Source organism: Pongo pygmaeus, chromosome 13 (genome assembly GCF_028885625.2).
Source record: "Pongo pygmaeus isolate AG05252 chromosome 13, NHGRI_mPonPyg2-v2.0_pri, whole genome shotgun sequence".
Lineage (NCBI taxonomy): Eukaryota > Metazoa > Chordata > Mammalia > Primates > Hominidae > Pongo > Pongo pygmaeus.
This window is the reverse complement of record NC_072386.2, coordinates 18,531,955-18,540,909: the sequence shown is the minus strand read 5'-3', so window position 1 is coordinate 18,540,909 and position 8,955 is coordinate 18,531,955. Positions and strand designations below refer to the sequence as shown.

Below are 8,955 nucleotides of genomic sequence, written 5' to 3'. Positions count from 1 at the left end.
GAGGACTGACCACAGGGTCATTTTGCGGAAGTTGGAGAGGAGTACACTAGATGGGGCTGTTGGCTTGCATTGTACAATTCACATTGCATGGGGTAGAGAATTGAATTTCACATATGAGAAATGGGAAAGGAGGAAATAAAAACATGGAATGCCCTAATCTTTCTGAAAATCCAAAAAAGGCCCAAGGAAAGCTAGTTCAATTATTCCTACCATGACAAACTATGATATGGTCAGACATGCGCACTCTGATGGGGTGTTCCTAGCCTGGGCTGCCCAAGAGGTGGCAGCTATTCTAGGACAGATGGAGTGTGGACCCCTTCCCTGTAGTGAGCTGGGATCACTTAGGAATGACCATCAGCCCAGAGCCGTGGGGCTTATTAGATGCAGGGGTGAGTGGGGCTTGTAGGAAATGGCCCGCCATCAGTGCTCTGATGTCCGAATGCCACTCTTGTCACCTCGAGATTAAAATTTAGAGGCAGACCATCCTGTGTGGCCTGTTGGTGAGACAGGGACTCAGAGGAACACAGGAACCACCCACACCTTTGCCCTGGGGTGGCTACCAGCCACCCTGGCACGCCTGGTTCCCTTTGAGTTCGCCATCCTCGTTGCCACATCCCTTCATTTTCCAGACACTTCTATTTTTTTCTCACACCTGGAAATTACACCTGCTGGCAGTCTTCAGAATTTTCCAGAGAGTTGGCAACTTGGGGCTCCTTTGTTTCTGCTCATTTTTATTTAGTTTTTCAGATGTGCTGTGCTCCAGGCAAGACATGATAGTAGCTCATAAAAGAGAGGCTGTTTTGGGGAAGTGGAGCAGCCGCCGCTGATTTTGGAGCTGGGGTAGCTGCCACTGCCACAGCCACTGCAGTGGCCTAAGGAGTCAGCTTGGGAAGGTAGTGGTCACCAAGCTCAGAGCTTTGCTTGGAAGTGACAATGGATAAAAGTGTGCTGGTACATACAGAAAGCCAGGCCCGCTGAGCAGGCTGAGCATGGTGATGAGGTGGCTGCAGCTGGGAAGGCAGCCATGCCACAGGGGCATGCACCCCCAGCTGAAGACAGCAATCTGCCCTCTGCCACCTACAAGAACACGGTGAGGCCCGCCGTTCTTCTTGGATTCTCATCTCCAGCACCGAGCGGAGAACAGGAGGAATGAGAAGCAGCAGATGGGCGAAGAGTACCGTGGAAGACAGAGGCAGAGCTGCTGGACATCTGCAATGAGGTTCCGGAGCTGTTGGACAAGTCTCTTATTCCCCATGCTACACAACCTGAAAGCAAGGCGTTCTGCTTGAAAATGAAAGGAGATCGTTTCAGGTATCTTTCTGGGGTGGCGTCTGGAGACAATAAACAAACCACACTGTTGAACTCCCAGCGGGCTTACCAGGAAACATCTGAAATTAGTTAGAAAGATATGCAGCCTACACACACAATTCAACTGGGCCTGGCACTTAATTTCTCAGTCTTTTGCTAAGGGATTCTAAACTCTCCTGAAAAGGCCCGCAGCCTGGCAAACATGGCATTTGATGAAGCAATTGCTGAGTTGGATACACTGAATGAAGAGTCTTATAAAGACAGCACTCCCGCCATGCACTGACTTCGGGACAATCTCACTCTGTGGACATCGGGAAACCAGGGACATGCAGGAGATGCTGGGGAGGGAGAGAACTGTGTCTGCCATGCCTCACAATCTGTTCAGTGTCACCCTGTACCATCCACATAAATCCCTTTGTGAGATTAAAAAAAAAAAGAATTGTACCTTGTCTTGCGATTTTTCACAGCCTCAGCCTAGCAAGAATGGTTCATAGGATAAACAGCTGGCATTTGTATCTAAAACCCAGATTGGTTGCATAAACACCATGGCATTCTGAAGTTTTGGTTTTGATTGACATTGGCAAGATTACTGTGTGTTTAATTTTCTTAAAGCTGAACACTGTGGTGATGGGTTTTGTAATTCAGCATAATTCTTACTGATAGGAAAAATAGACCTGAATGTTGTGTAACTCTTTGGAAAGTTTAATCCAATATTAAAATAGTCACTGAAATACAATTTCATTGTAAAGTCGTACAGAAAGTTATAGAGGTTATGTTGTGATGCTGGGATGTGGAGTGAGACACCATCATTTGGCATTCAAGTTTAATGGTAATTCACAGTGATGCTGCCTGTTCAGAGCTTATAGACACTGGACCTGTTTGGGCTATTGCCACTCAAAAGTTCATGACCACAAATGTCCACAGCGTCTTCCTCTGAGGAAATGCAAATCCTGAAGCTGAAATACCTTGTGACAGATAACTGGCTGTGACGCCGTGGAAAGTTCTGGTGCTCATATGACACACCTGACTAAATCCCCCTTCCTACAGCAATAGGAATATGTTACTGATTTGAAACTTGTGCCTCAATAATGGAATAATTTTTCATTGTTAACACTGAGCTAAAAAAACGCTGTCTGTTTTATGAATGCTCTTTTCTGTTTCCTGGCTAATATCTCCTTCTTTTTTTTTTTTTTGGTGTGAGGAATTTAATAAGATAATGCATACAAAGTGCTCAGAACCCCAGCAGATACACAGCATTCACTGAGTGTTAGCCAGTCTCATTATAGCACAGATGTCCCTTCCTCCACATGCCTTTGCCCCACATTCCTGGATAATACCTTTAAGAATAATGTTCTGAGTCAGGCATGGTGGTGTGTGCCTGTGGTTCCAAATACTTGGGAGGCTGAAGCAGGAGGATCACCTGAGCCCAGGAGTTTAAGGCCATAGTGTCCTGTGGTTGCACCTGTGAGTAGCCGCTGCACTCCCGCATGGGCAATATAGCAAGACCTTGACTCCAAAAAAAAAGAAGAATGTTCTGTAGAGATTGCCTTTCACTTGAGGAGTGCTCAGTCTTCAAGTTCTTCCTAGATTGGGGCTTTTATTTATTATTATATTTTATTTTATTTTATTTACTTATTAATTAATTAATTTATTTATTTATTTTGAGACAGGGTCTCCCTCTGCGGCCCAGGATGGAGCACGATGGCACAATCTTGGCTCACTGCAACCTCTTCCTCCTGGGTTCAAGCAATTCTTCCGCCTCAACCTCCTGAGTAGCTGGAATTACAGGCACGTGACACCATAGGTCACCTAATTTTTGTATCTTTAGTAGAGATGGGGATTTATTTTATTTTATTTTTTTTTTTTGAGATGGAGTCTTGCTCTGTCACCCAGGCTGGAGTGCAGTGGCGCGATCTCGGCTCACTGCAAGCTCTGCCTCCCGGGTTCAGGCCATTCTCCTGCCTCAGCCTCCTGAATAGCTGGGATTACAGGTGCGTGCCACCATGCCCAGCTAATATTTTGTATTTATAGTAGAGATGGGGTTTCACTATGTTGGTCAGACTGGTCTTGAACTCTTGACCTCGTGATCTGCCCGTCTTGGCCTCCCAAAGTGCTGGGATTACAGGCATGAGTCACCGTGCCTGGCCTTTTGTTCAATTTTTTTTTTTTTTTTTTTTTTTTTTGAGACAGAGTCTTGCTCTGTCACCCAGGCTGGAGTGCAGTGGCGCGATCTTGGCTCACTGCAAGCTCCACCTCCCAGGTTTACGCCATTCTCCTGCCTCAGCCTCCCGAGTAGCTGGGACTACAGGCACCCACCACCACGCCTGGATAATTTTTTTTTTTTTTTTTTTTTTTTGTATTTTTAGTAGAGATGGTGTTTCACTGTGTTAACCAGGATGGGCTCAATCTCCTGACCTCGTAATCCACCTGCCTCGGCCTCCCAAAGTGCTGGGATTACAGGCGTAAGCCACCACACCCGGCCTGTTCACTTTGTAATGCTATATATGGGCAGGGGTGAGAGACAGGAGTGAGCACCTTGGTGAGCAAATCTTGCTGTAAAGAGTTGAGAAGAGCTGCCCGCACCACAGCTCTGCCTTCCTCCAGTTCTCAACACAGTGTTGCTCTGCAATCACACCATGATCTGAATCAAAAAAGTATTTTTAAATACCCAGGATTTCTCCCTGTATTGAGGCTGACCCTGATCGTGCTTGCAAGTACCTGTCACCAGGTGTCCCAAGTGCACTCATCCAGCTCAGCTCTCAGAAGTGCTTAAACAAGACGCTACCACTCAGGGCAGTTGTGTGGACACTGCAGGGGAGAGGCTGGAGAGGATCCAGGCCCATCAGTCTCCCAGGGTTTCCCCTCCACCTCTGACATTCCAACTGGCTGCAGGGTCCATCTGTCCATCCGCGGAAACAAGAAAAGAAAAATTCATGCACTGACTGAAAACAAACCAAAAGAGAAAAAACAGTCTCTACTAAAAATACAAAAAAAAAAAAAAAAAAAAAAAAAAATTAGCCAAGCGTGGTGGCGGGCTCCTGTAGTCCCAGCTACTGGGAAGGCTGAGGCAGGAGAATGGCGTGAACCCGGGAGGCGGAGCTTGCGGTGAGCAGAGATCACACCACTGCACTCCAGCCTGGGCGACAGAGCGAGACTCCGTCTCAAAAAAAAAAAAAAAAAAAAAAGAAAGAAAAAGGAAAAAACAACATTAAAAATCCCTCTTTTTTTTTTTTGAGACGGAGTCTCGCTCTGTCGCCCAGGCTGGAGTGCAGTGGCGCGATCTCGGCTCACTGCAAGCTCCGCCTCCCGGGTTCACGCCGTTCTCTTGCCTCAGCCTCCCGAGTAGCTGGGACTACAGGCGCCCGCCACCAACGCCCGGCTAATTTTTTGTATTTTTAGTAGAGACGGGGTTTCACCGTGTTAGCCAGGATGGTCTCGTTCTCCTGACCTCGTGATCCGCCCTCCTCAGCCTCCCAAAGTGCTGGGATTACAGGCATGAGCCACCGCGCCCGGCCCTCCTTTCCAGCTGAACAAAAAAATGTGCTTTCGGTTAATACCTGCAGCTTGAAAATGAGTAGTGAATGTGCAAACAAGCTTGTCTTGTGTATCTGGTAGCTTTGTTTTTCCTTACCAGTTTTCTGCCTAATGTTTGCTTCTGTGATAGTTCTATTGCCTAGCAAGCATACCTGTTTTTGGGAAAATAGAATAGCAAAAAAGAAAAAATGCCTGGTTATTGATGTACTAGATTTGTGTATGTCTTTTAAACAGTTATTGTTTCACCTTACATGGAATAATCAAGAAAAACGTAAAAACTCAAAAGTGAAATAAAAATTTTATCAGTTAAGAGAGACTTTTAATTTTCCTTTTTAGGTGGCACTTAGAACACTTCAATTATATATTCTATTATTACGTGTGGATGTTAGCCAATTAACCTGTTGAGTAAAAGGCTTGACTTCCTTACATCCATTTAAAAAATTTAGTTTCAATTTTTGTGCCTACATAGTAGGTGTATATATTTATGGGGTAATGAGATATTTTGATACAGGCATGCAATCAATGCATTGCATCAAGGCAAATGGGGTATCCTCTTCACTTTTATTTATTATTTTTATTTTATTTTATTTTTTGAAATGGAGTCTTCCTCTGTTGCCCAGGCTAGAGTGCAGTGGCACGATCTAGGCTCACTGCAGCCTCTGCCTCCTGGGTTCAAGCAATTCTCTTGCCTCCGCCTCCCAAGGATCTGGGATTACAAGCATGCGCCACCACACCTGGCTAATTTTTGTATTTTTAGCAGAGATGGGGTTTCACCATGTTGGTGAACAGGCTGGTCTCGAACTCCTGACCTCAAGTGGCCTCCCAAAGTGCTGGCATTAGAGGCATGAGCCACCACGCCTGGCTTTCCCCTTTACTTTTAAATGAGAAATATTTTTCTACTTTTTCCATCATGGAGTTTATGATTTAAAACAGAAGATGGAAAGCCATCTTACTCTCCTGCACTTACTGTACTATTAGGTTCATTTAAAAGAAAACATATTTCTTGACGATATTGGCTGCCCAAGTTTTAAAATCTGAGTGGAAAGGTTTCCCATTAAGAGGTTTTGGATTATGAATTTTAGGGAAATTATTCACTGGACACGGCTAGGTGTCCTGTTGTGTATTGTTGCAAAGTATGAAGACTTTATTTGGATCTTGCCCCATTGAACATATTTTTCTCTCTTTGGAGTCTTTAAAATCTACCAGGTGAATATACGGTGAGGACAAGGCAAATGTGCCCTGCCTGTAACATGCCAGTTTAATTGCTCATGGCATTTGTGAATGACGTGGAATGAAAAGTGAGGGGAGAGGGAAATGTGGGGATGGAAATCTCAAGAGCTGGTCTTGACGAGGTGTGACTTGCAACAGTCAGGCCAGGTATGGTAGCTCATGCCTGCAAGCCTAACACTTTGGGAGGCTGAGTGGGGAGGATCACTTGGGGCCAGGAGCTCAGACCAGCCTGGGCAACATAGCAAGTCTGTCTCTACAAAATAAGAATAAAAATAAAAATTACCAGGGTATGGTGGTGCCTGTGGTCCCAGCTACTTGGTTGGCTGAGGTGGGAGGATCCCTTGAGCCTAGAAGTTCAAGAGTACAGTGAGCCCTGATGGTGCCACTGCACTCTAGCCTCGGTGACAGAGCAAGACCTTGTCTCTAAAAAATAAAAAATAAAGAGCAAACCTATGTGAATGGTGGAGTTCATTGGCTTTGTTCAAAGATGGGGATCACTTACAAAAGGGGGACCCCTTGCTGCTAGATTAGCGTGGCTCCATTGTGACATGTTTTCAGAACTCCTGCACATTGCCATTTTGGAGGGTTGCTGTGGCTATTAGTGTGAGAATTTGGTTATCATCTTTCTCCCCAACAAGACTAGAACCCTGTGAGCCCCAGGGCTGAGCCCATTTTGCTCATCGTGGTATTCCCACCACCCAGCCCAGTGTCCAGCACAGGGAAGGTGCTCAGTGCACTTAGAATCAAAGGCATATCCTTTGCTGTGGCTCACACAGCTGTGTGACTGGCCTCAGCCCCTTCAGCCTCCCCATAGTTCTTGGAAATGACTACAGAGAAGTGTGGATGTCTGGACTGGGAAAGGGGAGATGGGAAACTTTCCTGTATGGCAGAAGAGAAAACACCACACCTACTCATTGTTTAGTCAGATATTGATTAAGAGCTTTTGATATGCCTGGTACTGGGGAGACAGTGGTGACCTAAACAGACATGAGCCTTGCTACATGTTTTTTGTTCTTCTGGAATTTACAGCCTAGTGAGGGAGATAGACTGTAGTAAAACAGCCACAGACATGAGTGTACAATTACAAACTGAGGGCAGCAGGTTAACCCTGCAAAGTCAAGAAACAGGCATCCATAAGGGTATTCATCGGTGGAGCCCAGCGTAGACCTGAGGAGTCAGGGGAGGCTTCCCATAGGCAGTGACACTTCTGCTGAGTCAAAGGGATCTGAAGCAGAGGGGTCTGTGCAAAGGCCCTGTGTCCAGAGGAAGCCAAACTTCTTCAAGGACCTGCCAGAAGATGAGATGTCTGGAACCCTGAAAGTAGGGGAGCCTAGTGGCCAGGTGAGGTGCAGAGGTCAGCAGAGTCCAGGTCACAAAGGCCCTTAGGTGTCAAGGGTTTTAGTCTTTATTCTTAAAGAATGGGTGATCTTGAAGTAAAGAAGAGTGTGGTATAATAGCTGTATCAGTTATCCATTGCTGGGTAACAAATTACCCCAAAGGGTAGTGGCATAGAACAACTTATATTATTATCTCACAGTTCTTTGGGCTAGGAACTTGGTCATGGCTTAGCTGGGTCCCCTGTCTCTGGGTCTCCCGCGAGGTTACCATCCAGTGTCAGCGGGAGCCGCAACTATCTCAAGGATTGCCTAGGGAGAGGATTCACATTCAACGTCACCAAGCGGCTGTTGGCAGACCTCAGGCCTTTGCTCACTGCTGGCTGGAGGCATTTCTTCATTGTCTCATGGGCCTCTCCCTAAGGCTTCTCACAACATGGCAATTTGATTCCCCCAGAATGGGAAGGCAGGAGAGAGAGAAAACATTATTTTTGTAACCTAATCTGAAATGTGACATTCGGTCACTTTTACAATATTCTATTCATAGAAACAAGTCACCTGATACGGCCCACACTCAGGAGGAGATTGTACCACAGAGTGAATGCCAGGGGGTGGGAATGTCTGGGTGCCAGTGGAGATGCTGCCTACTGCAGTGTGGAGAATGGATTGGAGGGGTCAGAATGAATGTAGAGAGAATTCAAAGGCTCCTGCAGGAGTCCAAGCAAGAGGATTGCAGATTGTAGCCTGGAAGAGGCCAGTAGCTGTGGTGACAATGGACACCAGGTGGATATGTTGGAGAGACACTTAGAAGGTAAAATTGACAGGTAGTAGCTTAGAGACGGGTTGAATATGAGAGAAAAGGAAGAGCGTGTTACAGAGCATTCTTAGGTGTCTGTCTTCTACACTGCGTAGACTGGTGCCATTTGCGGAGTCAAGGACTATGAGACGAGGACCAGGTTAATGGGGAAAGATCAGCGGTTCCGCCTTGAAGAGACTGGCATTGAAACAATGCACAAGCAACTTAAGACTACGAGTCACTTTACTGGACATCCTGTGCATGCAGGAAGATGTCTCAGTCTTGAGCTCAGAGGTGTAGGTTTGAGATTTAAGAGTGGGAACATCAGCAGGTTGCCTTGTGAAGAAAGTTCAGGGTGATGAGGCCTGGATCCAGGCCTGAGTCTTGGTAAGCTCTCCATGTCATGTAGGGTAGAGAAGGAGGAGGCTAAAAGAAGATAGATGATAGGCCGGGTGTGGTGGCTCACGCCCCTGTAATCCTAGCACTTTGGGAGACCAAGGTGGGCAGATCACCTGAGGTCAGGAGTTTGAGACCAGCCTGACCAACATGGAGAAACCCCGTCTTTACTAAAAATACAAAATTAGGCCGGGCGTGGTGGCTCACACTTGTAATCCCAGCACTTTGGGAGGCCGAGGCAGATGGATCACGAGGTCAGGAGATCGAGACCACGGTGAAATCCTTTCTCTACTAAAAATACAAAAAATTAGCCAGGCATGGTGGTGGGCGCCTGTAGTCCCAGCTACTCGGAGAGGC

At 46.4% G+C, this 8,955-nt stretch overlaps 1 pseudogene; it reads left to right on the top strand.

The window, feature by feature from the left end:
• Positions 1-211: 211 nt before the first annotated feature.
• On the top strand, positions 212-1,884 carry LOC129044440 (14-3-3 protein beta/alpha-like; annotated as a pseudogene).
• The last annotated feature ends 7,071 nt before the right edge of the window (positions 1,885-8,955 follow it).